The sequence below is a fragment of the Cupressus sempervirens genome, chromosome 9, assembly GCF_028749045.1.
Source record: "Cupressus sempervirens isolate cs-2001-9-10 chromosome 9, ASM2874904v1, whole genome shotgun sequence".
In the NCBI taxonomy this organism is placed as follows: domain Eukaryota; kingdom Viridiplantae; phylum Streptophyta; class Pinopsida; order Cupressales; family Cupressaceae; genus Cupressus; species Cupressus sempervirens.
The window spans coordinates 387306965-387323308 of NC_143126.1; the positions used below are offsets into that span (position 1 = coordinate 387306965).

Consider the following 16344-nt stretch of genomic DNA (forward strand, 5'->3'; position numbering starts at 1 on the left):
TCCCTTAGATGTCAATACAAAACATAAACTCTAATAAAATTGTTGATACTTAGTTAACACACAGGTACTCAATTGACACTAACAATATGTTGTAACTTAAAAAATAATGAACATGTAGATCTTAATATATTTATTATGATTAAACATAATTAACTTAGTTGCATACACATAAAATAAATAGCATGAACAAAAATTACACCAAGATTTAACGTGGAAATCCAATTTGGAAAAACCACCAATTGCAACTAGTTACTATTTTTCACTCTTCTAAAGTGAAGTTTTTTAAGAGCCAACCTTGTTAAAGATCACAAAACACACTGTTAGGTGTGACCTTCACCCTATTAGGAGTGGCCTTTTTAGAGGTCTTTAGAAACTTCAATCTAGAAATGTCACCTTGTTAGAGGATTTACAAAATAGTTGTTAAGCTAACTCTATTAAGAGATTTGATACACTACTACAATGGTTAGATGGTAACAATGATTTGACTTGATTGTTGATGAAAACTTATCTTTGCCAATTTCATATTTCAATTCTAGCTTTAGTACTTTCTCCTTCTTGATCGAATGTATCTTTTCATCTCCTCAAGGATATTCTACTTATTCTTCAAATTTGCTTCTTCTTAGCATCTTCTTATCTTACACATATTCACACACACATTCAATCTTAGCTTGACCTTATACTTATATCATATGCATTGTCAAGTAATCTTGAATACAACCTAGAATAATTAATATTCATCTCCTTAGTTAGCTAGAACCAACAAACAAATCCATAAAAATCAATATGCCAAAATAAGAAAATCCTTCATTAGTCAGCCCTACTCAATAGGCAGTAACTCAAAAATGATTTTCCTGTGTTAACCAAGTGAACTCAATTAACATTGCATCTTTGCAAAATTCTTTTCATAACCAAGTGATCTCAGTTAACATTGGTTCCATGCCAACTTTCCTTTGTTAAATGAGTGAGCTCAGTTAACACTCGATAGATGTTGTCTTCTAAACTTGGCAAACACTACAATACTCAATAGACATAGGAAACTATCTTCATCACCCAAGTGAGGCTAGCATACACTGACTGGTATAGATATGACATTTTTTGAAACATAGAAGACAATAAACAATTGACCAATTATTTTCAATAGCTTTTGCAAATAGGGTTTCAAACAGAGTAGATTTAACTATGGAGGAATCTTTGTAGTTAAAGCGTGTTCAAGTTGGAGTAGTACTAGGATGGATGACCTCCCTAGAGTGTCACCTATGTGAGCATCACCTAAATCCAATGATTTCTAAGTGTTTCATTTATTTTCATGAGAGTTGGATTCGTGTAATCACTACTCATGAAGCATGTATCAATGAGTTTAACTAAAAAACTACAGAGTTAAATCTTAATAGAAATATCATAGTTTAATCTCAATTTATTTTTCTTTTTAGACTATTAAGTACTCACCTTTTAGTCCATTTTAAACTCTTAACTGATAAATAGGTTATGGCCTACTACATGTTCCCATGTTTTCCTATTATAAAATATTCTAAAAATTTTTCTATTCTCTTCTTATATAACTGTACATCACCTTTTGAAAATTTAATAAAATTTTGTGGCCATTTCATGAGTCAAAGGTTATGTTGTGACTAAATTAATTAGGATTTCTCAAGATTCAAAAAATTATTAAGGAAAATATATTCATCAACTTATGATGTGATTAAAGTAAGTAGGATTCCTAAAGATTGAGAATATGATTTAGGATGATATATTCATCAATTTGTGTTTTGATTGAAGTAAATGGGATTGTTAAAGATTGGAAATATTATTGAGGAAGATATATATTCATCATTTTATTATGCCATGGTGTGAAGAGTTGGAACTAGTACATTTGACACCATATTTAGACCAAAATTTTTGACCATCTATTAAAATGGGGTCAACTTGGTCGGAATAGGCAAGGAAAAATATCTTTTTTTTAAATCCATGCCCGTGTTGGTCAAAATTTTGACCAACATGTATTTCACCCTAAGTGTTGGTCAAAATTTTGACCAACACGAGCTTCATCATGTTAAAATAAAAAAAGTTATATTTGGGGCCCTATTTCATTGTTAGTCCAAGGTTCAACCAGTGAATACTCAAGCACATCAGAGAAGACAAGCTTGAATCCCAAAGCATGGTTATTGTGATGACCTGGGACTTGGGAGTTCTCCTATCTTGGGGTCTCTCCATTTTTAAAAGGTCACATGCCGAGCAGCTCTTCTGCCGGCGCGCTTTCTTGCAACCCTCTCCACCCCCAAATTCCAAAATCTCTTTGAACATTTCGTGATGGCTTGCAATTGTTTGCCTTTGTCACTGAAGGTTTTTGGGGGACAGTTATAGAAAAAGTCCAAAGATTACTCGGAATGCCAATTAAATAAAGTCATAAGAATATGGTCAGGTGAAATCAAACAAAGGCTACTAGTTACCTACGATGCACTGGATGTGGAAGAGAAGGAGACATTCTTAGATGTAGCTTGTTTTCTCATCGGAGAAGAGAAAAATAGGGCAATAGTGGTGTGCAATGGATCGGGTTGGAGTGGTCTGCATGGGTTAGAATGGAAGAACACGCAGGCACAATTACAAACATGCCACTTTTAGGGAAAATGGAAATGGATCTCTTCTACGAGGAAGTGAGGGCATCCATGCTTCCTTAGCTGGTTCTGATAATTAGAAATTTGTATCCGTCAACAATGGCAAATCTTATATTAAGTAAGTGTCAAATTTGGGTTGAAAAGCACATATTAAATACATTGTATCTTATTGTCTTGTTCAACCAAAAGAAGCCAAAAAATCATCTTAGACAAAATAATAACACAACTAGCAATCATTGTATCAATAGCTTATATCCATACTCTCTAGGTAGGAAACTACAAACCTACTCAAAGCCTTAAGTCAGGGAGTTTCACTCAAACCAATGCCATGTTATGCTACATAAGAAAGTCAGGCAGTAGAGCAGATTAGCAAAGATGTCTCACAAAAAGACATCCTGGTGACTGCTTCGAAGTCACATTAGTAGCAATATAGAACATGCAAATAGGATGTTGATGATACAAATCCCAAACATTCTACACTCGCATGTGTGTCACATTTCCTGATGCCCAAAGTTTTCTCCTTTCCTTGTTTCCACACAACTCCAATAATCACTCAATATCTCCTAATCCAATCCACCAACCAGACCACCCTGCACCAGCAAGGAAAGCTCAGCTCAAATTCCTACAATTCCATAATTTAAGGATAGTAAAAATGATTTTCCAACCTAAAATTAAAAAGGAGTCAAGCTTACAAAAGAGAAAGCACTATTTTTTCATTCATGAGATAGAGATTCCAAGCTAAACGTGTCATCCTCTTGATGCCCACAAGAAACTTTATGGCCCTATTTTTCCTTAGAACAATGAGACTTTTCCAAGAGGACCCGAGGTTTGTAAACAAACTTGGCCATTTTCAAAAAGATGGACCCTATAATTTAAACCTATGAATACTCATCCAAGCATATTCTTGGCTTGGTTCCACTAGAGGGAACTAAATATGGGAAGAATCATATATAAGAAAAATTGATAATTCTATAGGGGAACCCATGGAAGATTTGAAGTTGAGCTTCTGACACAGTATCCTCCTCTAAAAAAGACTATGGATAAAATAATGTTCTAGAATAAACCCTCCCAAAAATAATATTGTAGAATTGAAGGTTCTTGGATGAAAACACCTAGTTAACCATCAAAATATAATCTTCAGATGTAAGATATGTCACCTCCTCAAACGTATTGAAAGAGCTAGTAAATGGTGAAAACAAGAAAACATAATTACAAATCCCACATATAGCATAGACAAATTAGGGAAAGAACAAGAAAAAGGAGATGAGTTTGACATTTCCCCTAGAGTTTTTTCTCAAAGTGGTAGGGCATAAATCTACAAAAGTAAGGTCCAACTCCTCATTCCAACCCTTTAAACTACCAAGTACTATGGATCTGGGATTCACCCATTCCTCTCCACCATTGTTGAACCCTCAACCATGTTATTAGTTGAACCCTCAATCATGTTATTAGATGTTGCCCCTATCTAAAAAGTAGTATTATCAAAGAAAACCAACAACATGTATATGAGCTTGGTTATCAAAACAGTTGCTGCAAGCAAACAAAAAATAAGCAACCAACAAAAGGATACAAAAGCAGATACAACCAATCACCAAGAAAAAAATTAAATAAACATTTTATCAAATTCAAAAGTCCCATCTCCTAGCTGATCTTGTGTTATAACTTATCATCATGGAGGAGATATATACCTAAAAAGGTTTAGTAAGGAATCTTTGGCACACCTAAAAGGATCCAATGTTCTAATACTAACCACATCAAACAAACTTAGATGTACAAATATTTTGAGTTGATGCCCATGATATGTTTCAACAATTACAAGGCTCTAGTCAATTAGCACATGAATAGTCAAGTTCATGAATTCAGAACAAAAAGGAATCATAACTTAAGGAAAGATATCTTAATCACTGCATTTTACTGTAAGCGTGATTACTAAAACTTGGGATGCTAGATGATTGCATAGTTCACCTGTTTTTTCTATTTTTATCATGTTAAATCAGAATCTAAATGTAAATAGAGATTTATAAGATTGAATATGGAGTTTATAATAAAAAATCATATAACTTATATGCCTATGTCAATACATAAAATGCTCCCCGAAATGGAATAGCTAGAGTATCTCCTAAAATAGAGCCAAAACTAGGAATAGAAAACTAAATGGAACCATGTCATCAAATAATAGAATTGATATAAATTTAGTCCAAATAAAAACAAAAATCAAATCTATGAAGAGTGCATGCCTACAGGAAATTCCAATGAATGTGAGCATTGGTAAACAAAACCCACAAGAAAGGCGTTGCCTACCATTGCAAAAATGAGAAATGTTGCCTGGTTTCTGAACATTGATGTAGATTTTACAAGTATATAATAATAAAGGATATCAATATGGTTCCTAAATAGATCTGGTAGTTCATCCATTACCAAGACCTTTGGTAAGCATTGCATCCATTCAAGAAATGGGTAGATCAAGGGTTATATCTTGATTTGTTGTGTACTAAAATTTGAAAGACTATCAAAAAGTAGGTTATAATATTATGATAAAAGATAATTTTTCAGAAATCCTCTTCATGAAAATAGAAGAGAATCATACCTTAGATGCTTACCCTAAAATGTAAAGGTGAAGCAAAAGAAAAAAAAAATGAGGGCAATAGTCAATAAATAAAAATTGTACTTTAAACAACCCTCTTTGTGGAATAGAAGATAATCAAATCTCAGATAAGGAAGAAAGAATGAATGCAAGATAAAGATAATTCCACTGTCAGAATACCAATAAGCAGTTTCTCACTGTTATATAACAAAAAATGTTCTCCTGATTTTGGGGGCAGCATTTAAAATAACTTGTAAATTAATTAATTTAAAATTTTATAAGTAATTTTAAATAAATATAATGTAACAAGTGAGAAGAAATTGATAATTTTAAAGTACTCAATGTGATGTGTTAGATATGTAATAATTATTATGAGAATCATCATCTCATCCAACCATCATAATGCAAAGCTATTATCCCATTCAAACATCATAATAAGAATCAAGATTAATTATTTCATCAATCAAGGATTTATAAGTAAGAGCTCAAAATTGCCAGAAAATTTGTTGCATACATACTACTTTAGCTGCATTGAGCAACAAGCTCAGAAAGGGAGTTATCATCATCCAATGAATCTCTCAAGAAAATGCTTCCAAACCTCCCACAATAGAACCCCAACCACTCCCAAAACATAGTTCTCATTAATATATTATGGCTCCTCAGGTTGTACATGAGATCATCTTGCTAGGTTGTCTTTATACTTCATCTCTTGAAACAAATGAGATTCAAGGAATCATGAATAGCAACAATCTTCCCCACTTTCTTGTTCCTCTAAAGAAAGTGGATAGAGATATATGTTAGCCAATTCCTCTTGGCAACAAGAGAACTAGAAACCTACAAGAGGGGACAAATAGGAAGCGAGTGATAGGCCCAAATAGTCGCCTATAGATGACACTTTGCTAAAGAAAATCTATTTTTCTTTGCCATAAGTTTATAGCCATGAGGTATTGTGAATTTGGTCCACCCAACTCTTAACTTATTAAGCTTTATCAAAATTTTAAGTTGTCTTCAAGACCTTCAAGAGGCCCTTCTTCACCTTTTGTCAACAATAAGAATAACTATACCTATATTCCACACATATTATTCTGGATTCACTACATGTGTGGATGTCTAAAAGATTTGTAATGTCCTTGTTTTATAGTCTCTCCAATATCTTTGCAAACTCCAACTTTCTTGGAGAGCACGAGCCTTTTCAAGCTAGAATTCATATAGCAACAGTAAATTCTAGAAATCAAAGAAAGCCCTATGGTACTTTCTATTCAATTTAGACATTGTTGAAAGCATCCAACATTTCTTGAAGAGGTATGTGAAATTAAGGTTATGTTGGTCTGGGCAACATTCACAATTGGTCTAATTAAGTATTTTTTGCAACTTGGAGGTTACGCAGAAATAACTATTTTAATTATAGAGTGACTTGTTGTTTGAAAGCTACGTTGCCAAATCAACCTGAAAGCTACTTGTTTCAAGGTTCGTATGAGTAATGCCAGAATCAGGTATGGAGTGGAATCGAGCTTTGGTTTGCTTGGGGTTCAATTTACATTCAAGGTTATCCTAAATGACTATGTAGCAATCTAAAAGCAAAACAATGTACCTTGAATTTTTGAAGGTACATTTGTGTCACATTCAACACAAATTTGAATTTATTAATCACTGTGTAAAGGAATATAGTTGAACAAAGAGATGCAACTGTACTATCAAGAGGTATTCTTCAAGCTCGAATTCTCATGATTTGATTGATTTCAAAGGCACCCACACTATTTATATTTGATCATTTCCTGGATTGGAGAAGTGTAGAATTTAACCTTTTTTTTTGAGCTAGAGTTGAGCTACTGCTTTTTTCTCACCATTGACAATGAGGATGAGCATATGTGAGGAAGAATGTATGGGTTTAGGTTTGAATAAGAATGCAACAAGTGTTTCTAGGAGGGCTGCATGCAATACCCATGGAGAGGAATCTCCTTATTTTGTTTGGTGGGATGAGTATAGAAAGAATCCATATGATGAAAAGCTCAATCCTAAGGGAGTTATCCAGATGGGCCTCGCAGAGAACAGGGTAATGGAGATAGCCCAAATTGTTAAGTTGGTTTTTTCATATGATTGTTGTTTCTGGATTGAAGATTGCCAAAATTGTTATGTTGATTTTTTTTCTTATGACATAATTCATAATTTTAAGCAATGTTATTTCTAGATTGGACTTTGTACGAGTTGTAACCTTTAAGAAATGCTCCATAATATTATATAATCTTGCTTTTATGATTAAGTATTCTGTATTTTCAATCAATGTAGGTAGCCTTCCAAGGTATTCCTTAAAATAGTTTTGTATTTTGTTTTTTTGGTATATACGGAGAAATTACAATAGTTATATGTCAAATGCTTTGACACCATAGATTTACTAAGATAGGAATCTGATGTGTACTTGCATGGTCGCAATGTTTTAAAGTGGTAAATTGACATTAATGGTTTCTACATTTGTATTGCAGTTATCATCTGATCTATTGGAAAAATGGTTATCAAAGCACCCAGAAGTATTAATGGCATCGACTAAAAAGAGTTTATTCAAAGAATTGGCACTTTATCAGGACTACCATGGGTTGGAAGCTTTCAGAAAGGTAACATAAGACTTTCTAATATGTGTTAACAAAATTTGTTTTGGACTGCTGATCATAATTTTCTTTCAAGTTTGTCAAATGCTAGGATTAATTCACAGTTTTGATTGTATTTTGAAATTTAAAATCCATCTTAAGAGGCTTGCTTTACTTATCATGATTTTCTTAGATGATTGTCATAGTAAAGTAAAAATTCACAACTCTTATTGAGATTTGGATTATACCATATAACTTGTTAGGTACACTATAATTATGATAGAGGAGGAAATATTTTAGGTCTGTAAAAGCATCTGTAAGGATTGTAACTTATTTCTTGAGCAATATGAATACTGATATTTTTTTTGGTATACATTTCTCTACGTAAATCCTAATTTTGTTAAATGATATTCTCTTTTTTCTATTTTCTGACATATTGTGAAGTATCTGCCAATTTTATTTATATCTTGTTGAACGTTGTTCTCTTATTTTATTTTCTAACATATTTACAAGAGTTTATTGAGCATTAGTTTCTTATGCCTATTTACATGATCATTTATATTTTCACAACTAATTTGTACTGCACTTTTATGATTCTCTGGGCTTGTGAGCTTTTTTTCCCTTACAATATTAGAATTATTGCTTATAAGAAATTGTCTTATTATTGCGTGCTATGGCTAGTTTCATGGAGGCACTGAGAGGAAATAGAGCAAAATTTGAAGCAAAAAGGATAGTAAATATAGTTGGGGCAACTATAGCCAATGAGTTGTTAATGTTCTGCCTTGCTGATCTAGGAGATGTCTTCCTAGTGCCCACTCCATACTATGCAGGGTAAGCTATCTTTTCTTTTAACAAAAGACTTAGAAACATCTCTATTAATCAAAACACTTGAAACATCTCTATTAATCTATTTGTTAGAAGATAGGTTGTCCACGAATAGACTTATAAAGCCAATGTCTGATATTACTTATTATAAGATAGGATTGTCATTTCACTATTTATTAGCTCCTTAATGTGTCATTTTACTATAAGATTAAACCTATTAATGCCCCATACAACCACTGGAAAAGACTATTATGTTAGTCCATTATCAGCATCAATAAATTTTGTCTAATCCTGACCCTTAATGGATGGTATTTTCTATGTACAAAGATGAAATTTCTTTGCTGGGTATTTTCAATAGCCTCTAATTGAATAATTTCTTTTCACTTCAGGTTTGATAGAGATCTAAGGTGGCGAATAGGGGTAGAAATTATGCCCATTCATTGTTACAGTTCCAATAACTTTGAGATCACTGAATCAACAATGATATCAGCATACAAGAGAGCTAAAGATCTTAAAAATAAGGTGAAAGGAATTCTCATAAAAAATCCATGTAACCCTCTAGGCACAACATCAAGTACTGAAACATTGAAGATGTTGTTTTCTTTTTCTCGAAAGATGAAAATACATCTAGTCTGTGATGAGATATATTCAGGATCAATCTTCTCTTCTCCAAGGTTTAACAGTATTGCAAAAATTATGGCCAAAGAAAATTATAGTCTTGACAATGTGCATATAGTCTATAGTTTATCTAAAGATTTGGGCCTTCCAGGCTTCAAGGTAGGGGCAGTTTACTCTTACAACAAAATTGTGGTCACAATAGCTAGAAGAATGTCTAGTTTCTGAATGGTATCATCTCAAACCCAACATTTATTGTCTACTATGTTGTCAGATAAAGTGTTAGTTGATTATTATATTGCAAAGAACAAGAGAAGATTATAAGAGAGGTATAATGTGTTTGTCTTAGGGCTTTCTTGGTCTGGCATTAAGCACTTGGAAGGAAATGCAGGTCTTTTTTGTTGGGTTAACATGAGTCATCTACTTCCCTCAAAAGATCTGGAGGGAGAAGTAAAGCTATGGAAAAAGATACTGTATGAAGCTAGGTTGAATGTATCACCCATATCCTCATTCAAATGCATGGAACCTGGCTAGTTTAGAGTTTGCTTTGTTGGTATGAATATATCCACCATGGAAGTTGCCTTGCAACAGTTTGAAGACTTTGCAAGACAATATAAATCCTTGCACTAACATTACCTGATATTGAATTCTTACCTCCTTTTAACTACAAGGAGAATGGTTGTATTATGTAACAACCATATCAAATTATTACAAGAACTTGCTAAAGATATCTATCCTTGTCCCTAACTCTTACAAAGAGTACTAAAGCAAGAAAGTGTACATTTCAGTATGTAACTCAAAGCATTCATTATGTTATATAATATTTGTATTGAAATATAATATTATAACTATTTATGTGGCAACTGGCACCAATTATTGTATAATGTTTGTATTGAAACGTAGTTTTACACTAGTCTATGCAACAACAAAAACCATCCTCACAATGGCTTCTTACTGCTTTACACAAAAAATAGCATGATTTATTTGGATGCACACCTTAATTCCTTAGCCATATCTTGTTTGGCATCAAAACATAATTAAGTTTGAATGTAGATTGATCCATGTTAACATCCCTTTGTGTCACTAGAATTGTTGGAAGTGGTCTTCCCATGGTCAAGCTCCTTCAAAGTGATGCCAACCAGCCCTCTTTGTGTATATGTAGCATCCTCATCAATTTTTACTATTGGAGTGGAGTCTCATCATTAATTTAGATAATGTATTCAATGGATTATATAGCCTCTTGCAAAAATTTGTCATTGTGATTGGTGCCCAAGAGGAGATGAGTTAATGAAAATTAGAGGTGTAACAATGTAGGGAAAGTGCTAACTTGACAACAAAGGTGAGTGGTGCACTTGAAGTAGTTGTGGTGATACCTAATGCTTTCAATTAAGGAAGCACATATGTATTTTAGCTGCCTATTATAAAACTTATTTGGATAAGCATAAAGAAAAGAGCTTACTGTAAATTATTACATCAACATATCCTTGTCAATCCTTTGGTTTGTTGATCATGTTTTGTACCTCAAATGCATTTGACATTTTTTTATTAATCTCATGAAACAATGTTTAATGTTTGCTAGAGAAACTACATTGGGAAATAATTTGAATGGTTTAGTTAGGTGTTTTCTCAAAGCTTCTTTCAATTTACCATACAAGTTACTTGTTTAAGAGAAATTATGTCATATTTAGTTCTTTGCAGCATATGTGAAACCTTGTATAGCCTTTTGGTGTACTTTATGTTATTCTTTAGATATTTTCTCTACTTTTTTTATGAATGATTGTTCTTTTGAGGCTTGCAATGAAAATAGTTTCGAATCATGCTATTTTGATGCTTGGGATAAGAAAATAATTATTAACAATTAGAAATGTTGGAACTATTGTTGTAGAATCTAGATAGATGTAAAGCTAAATGATGTGATATTGAACACTTAAAGTGATGATTAACTCTGCTACTGAATTAAATTTTTAATTTTCTACAAGTTTGGGAAGGATGGGCAGAAGTGTGATGATTGTGGTCATTCAGCCCCACAACACTTCTACTGGTGGATCAAGGTATAATATCATTGGTTGCCCTTTTTCCTTATGTAGGGAAAAACAAGAATTCAGGTTTATATTTTTCCTTGCCTGGACTGGCATATTCCTACAAATTCCTTCCGTTTCAACATTTTATTTTATGTTATATTTCATGTTACAATTTTTTGCAAATCTAATAAAGAAATGGGGCTACATTCATGATGGGCACAAAGCATTGATTTTTCTCAAGTACAATGTATTGAATAGCATAGTTCTAAGGCGTACAAAAATTGAACGGGTAGTAGATCTTGCCCTTCCACCTAGAACAGTCTATATTTCTTCACCTATGGCTTTAGATTGCTTTATTATAGTAGTCATATTTGTTATTTTTGTTTTCTTTAGAGGGGTTAGACAAGGTAGATTCTCATTATTTGTTGTGTCACATTCTTTTCATTAGAGGCATGCATTTGATGCAAGAGAACAATATTTCTATGAAGCTTTGTATACACAGAGTCAATCACAGTTCAACACATAGGAAAAAATTTACATGAATTGCTTTCAAGGGATGGATTTAGATGCAATTTTTTAGTGAACTAAGTCACAAATATAAAGATTGGCTTGTCATTTGCTTCAACTTTTTTCAATTCAATAATTCTCTTCCTATTTTTATAATTTAGTCGTAAAATCTAATTTTCACATTTCTTATCTTCTATCCAATTATTTACCTCTTGTATGTGTTTTTCCTTTCATATGCCTTGGATTGGATCTCTATTGTAGGCATTATGTTGACTTGTACAGGCATTTTTTTGTAGGTGCAATCCAATTCCAAATTCTAGAGATGTATTTTTGATCTATTACAACTGTAGATATGTGTTATGCAAATATTTCTTGTGTTTCTCTTTCTTATGACAGATTGGTACATCTAGCAATCCCTTGTTCATAACAATAACTAAGTATACTCATGTAACATTTTGGAATATTGTGTTGTTGCTTTTATTGTTGAATATATATGTTACAATTTTTGCACTTTTAAAAAATAAATCTATAATTCCTTTTGCTAAGGTATATCAACTTCCCTTGCTTTTCATTATAAATGGAATACCAGCAGTAGTATAGATGTCATGAGATCTATAAAATCTTATTTTATTTGGAATGTGTATTATGCTTTATGGTTCTCTTAAATACTTAGCAAAGTAGCCCAAGGAGTGATTGATCTAGGTACTTGGCACAGAGCTTTGTGGTTTTCTTAACTCTAAAAGAGTATGGATGGCAAGTGCTCCTCAGTGACATATAAGGATTATTTTGTGAATCCTTACTTAAGCTATGAAGTTTGACATTATCTAAACAAATTCCTCTTCTTTGACATCCATAATTTGTATCAGTTGTCACCTTCTTTTTCATTTTACGAATCAGAAGCATATCTTTATGTTCTATTTTTTAAGTTTTCATATGATTAGCTTCATAATATTGGAATATATATTGCACAATATTTAATATTACTGCTACTACTATCATGTTTCTTAATACCATCCAGCATGGCAAGAAACTAGAAATGGCATCACCTTTTTTAACAATCTTTTAACAGTAACTAACACCTTATTATATTTCTCATACTGGGGTAAACAATTTTTTGTCAGTGTGTAACAATCTTAACCTCTGGCTTGAAAAAAAATTTTAACTGACATCCATATTTTCATTCAGAGGCTGCAAAAATTGTCTCTCAAGCTCAAGAATCTAGTAGCTCTAGAACCCCAATATTTTTATATCTACTTCTCATTTATTGGAAATAGATTTGAGCAGTAGCTCTAGAGAGATAGGCTTTGGTTCATATCATTTTAAAAATAATTATGCTTTCTTAGGGTTATGAACTTATGTGAATCCAAAGTCTAGCCATTATTTTCTCATCGGCTTTGTTGATAGTGTGATAGAGTTTGTGTACCACTTGCCATGTTTTCAGTGACATTTTTTTCGGAGTTACTATATGTATGTAGTATGTACATACACATATAATGCATGTATGTAAGCATATATGTATATGTATGCATGCATGCATGCATATATATGTATGTACTTCTTGATGTGTGTATGCATATGTGTATTTATATGTATGTACTTCCAGAGCTTCCAACAGTGGTAGTAACTCTAGAATCACTAGGAATGGAATCCCAAATGGAAGTAGATCGTGCCTTTCAACATGTAAGTTGAAAAAGATACGTAATGCATTTTCTTTGTTGAGGGCTTGCAGTTGAGTTTTGAAATGAACAACAAATTTGATTTTTTTGAAGGTTATGCCTAGACAATGAAGTTAGATAATGGTTGTAACATATTGTGGGTAGAATACCTACACAAGCTTCAAGTTCCTGCTATTTTGTTTTTATACCAGTGAATGTATTGTTGAAAGTAAAATTTATGTACATTTTCAATTTTTTAGCTTATTCCACATGGTATTGTGTCAAAAAAGTGTCTTAGACACCCTAAATTAATGAGTTTACGTTGCTAGAGCCATAGGAAATCTATTCATCATGATCAGAATCTAAGTTAAACGGAGAAAGAAATTTATAAATTTATTTTTCATTTTCATCTTCTCTCTTCCTCAATACTAAGTTGATGTCCTTCAATATGAACCCTGATAACTACCAAAATCTAATCAATTGGTGAGATTGGTAATTGTGCGTATGAAATTGGTATTAATTTTGTAGTGCATGATTCATTATTGTGATCCCAAATAGGTCACATTTTTAGATGATTCTCTACAGGAGCAAGTCTAGAGGATGTCACAAGCAGAGGTCTAAATTTTTGTTTTCTAATTGACATGGTTTACATTTTTGTTTTAGGAAGACTTTTGTATCAACATTTCAGATGATATTTCATAATCTATCTCCTACATTAACTAAGATCACATGTCAATTAAGCCTCTACAATTTATTTTCATCTAGAGACAATTCTAACACTTTCTGAACATTATGTTATGGCAGAAGAAAATAGCAAGGACACTCTTGAAATTCATCTACAAGGAGCCATGGGGACAATTCAAAGAAATATGCTTCTCTGAGTAAAAATAAAGAAGCTGGTAAAAGAGATGAAGCTTCCTTCCAAAGGGCCAAAACACCTTCCACTCCACATGAATCACACAACTTCTCAACATCAAGGTCTTCCACATACCAGTCAAATGAAACTGATCTCTCTAACCTTGTTGATATGGACTATGGTAAAGTGTATGATATGTGAGTGGATGATGGAATAGAGCAAATCTAGAGCACCACTATAACTTATAATATAGAGGGATGGTGATAGTAGTTAGTTGGAGCTCAGTTTTGACATTCCATCCATCCCTTTTTCGGTACATGATGATAATTTTATTTGGTGGTTGTTGTTGAGCAACATAATAGTTCTATTCACATTATATATCAAGCAAATAAATGGCTTGACATTACTTAAACTTTCCATGCTATCCATTTCTTTATATAATCAAAAGGCTTGAAATGTGGCAAAATGTTCACCATTAAATGGGGACAATCCCTATGAAAATTAACTGAACTTAGTTGAATTGTGCAATAATAAGTCATGTTATGTGTACCCCATATGTTCAAAACATGAAAATAATTCTTTTTATCATATGTTTTATCTTTTGGTGGGCCTTGTCAGCCATGGACTGCCTTCATACAATGTACATGATTTGTCTCAATCATATAACTAATTATATATTCTTCATATTAGTTATTGTCGGTGTTTTTCAGGCATTCTATAAAATAGTTCACATGCCTTGTGTATGATATGACATTTTGCATGCATCTTGCACTCTCTATCATCTGGTTGATGATGGATTACACAGAATGATCTGAAACCATGATGCTAAAAAACACAATCAAATCCAAAATGAACTTGCATTACAAATGGATTGTGAAAATCTGATATTGGTAAAATTGCATGCATGTCTACCAGGACAATCACAACTTAAACATATATTTTTCCTAGTAAACATGCATGCAAAATTAACAATATCAGATTTCCACAATCCATTTGTAGTGCAAGTTCATTTTGGATTTGATTGTGTGTGTTTTTTAGAATCATGGTTTCAAATCACTCTGCGTAATCTATCACCAACCGGATGAGAGAGTGTAGGATGCATGCAAAATGTCATATCATAAGCAAGGCATGTGAACTATTTTATAGAATGCCTGAAAAAAATTTACACCTAGCTATTGGTGGAAATTTCCACCTTCATTGGTCAAAATTTCCACCAACGCCTGGGTTTTTTCTACCTTTGTTGGTCAAAATTTCCAACCATGCCTAAATTTTTTTCTACCTTTGTTGGTCAAAATTTCCACCTTCATTGGTCAAAATTTCCACCAACACCTAAATTTTTTTCTACCTTTGTTGGTCGAAATTTCCACCTTCATTGGTCAAAATTTCCACCAACGCCTAAATTTTTTTCTACCTTTGTTGGTTGAAATTTCCACCTTCATTGGTCGAAATTTCCACTAATGCCTAATTTTTTTTCTACCTTTGTTGGTCAAAATTTCCACCAACGCCTAAATTTTTTCTACCTTTGTTGGTCAAAATTTTGACCAATTCTTGATGGAACTTAGGCAATGGCTTTGGAAGGTTTTCAACCAACTAGTGAGTTGGTCAAATTTTTGACCAAAAAAATCGACCAATGGTCAAATTTGGTCAAAAACTGAGTCAAAAATTTGACCAATAAAGGTCAAAAAATGAACCCAAATGTACTAGTGAGCCCTAAATCATAAATGCTATGCCGTAAACCCTAAATGCTAAACTCATTACCGTAAAACCTATACCCTAAATATGTAACCTTATATCATCAACCATAAACCCTATACCTTATACCATATACCCTATACCCTAAACCTATAACCCTATACCCTAAACCCTAAATCATATACCCTAAACCATAAACTTGTAACCCTATATGCTAAGCCCTACACCTGTGACAATAACCCTAAACCCTAAACTTGTAACCTTAAACCCTAAATCTTCTACACTAAACCCTAAACTCTAAACTTGTAACCTCAAACCCAAAACCCTAAATCCTATACCCTAAACTCCAAAATTTCAACCTAAGACCTAAAATCATAAACCCTTAACCTATAACC

General features: G+C 32.8%; 1 pseudogene; it reads left to right on the top strand.

The window, feature by feature from the left end:
* Positions 1-7048: 7048 nt before the first annotated feature.
* LOC149538888 (1-aminocyclopropane-1-carboxylate synthase 3-like) lies at positions 7049-9858 on the top strand (annotated as a pseudogene).
* The last annotated feature ends 6486 nt before the right edge of the window (positions 9859-16344 follow it).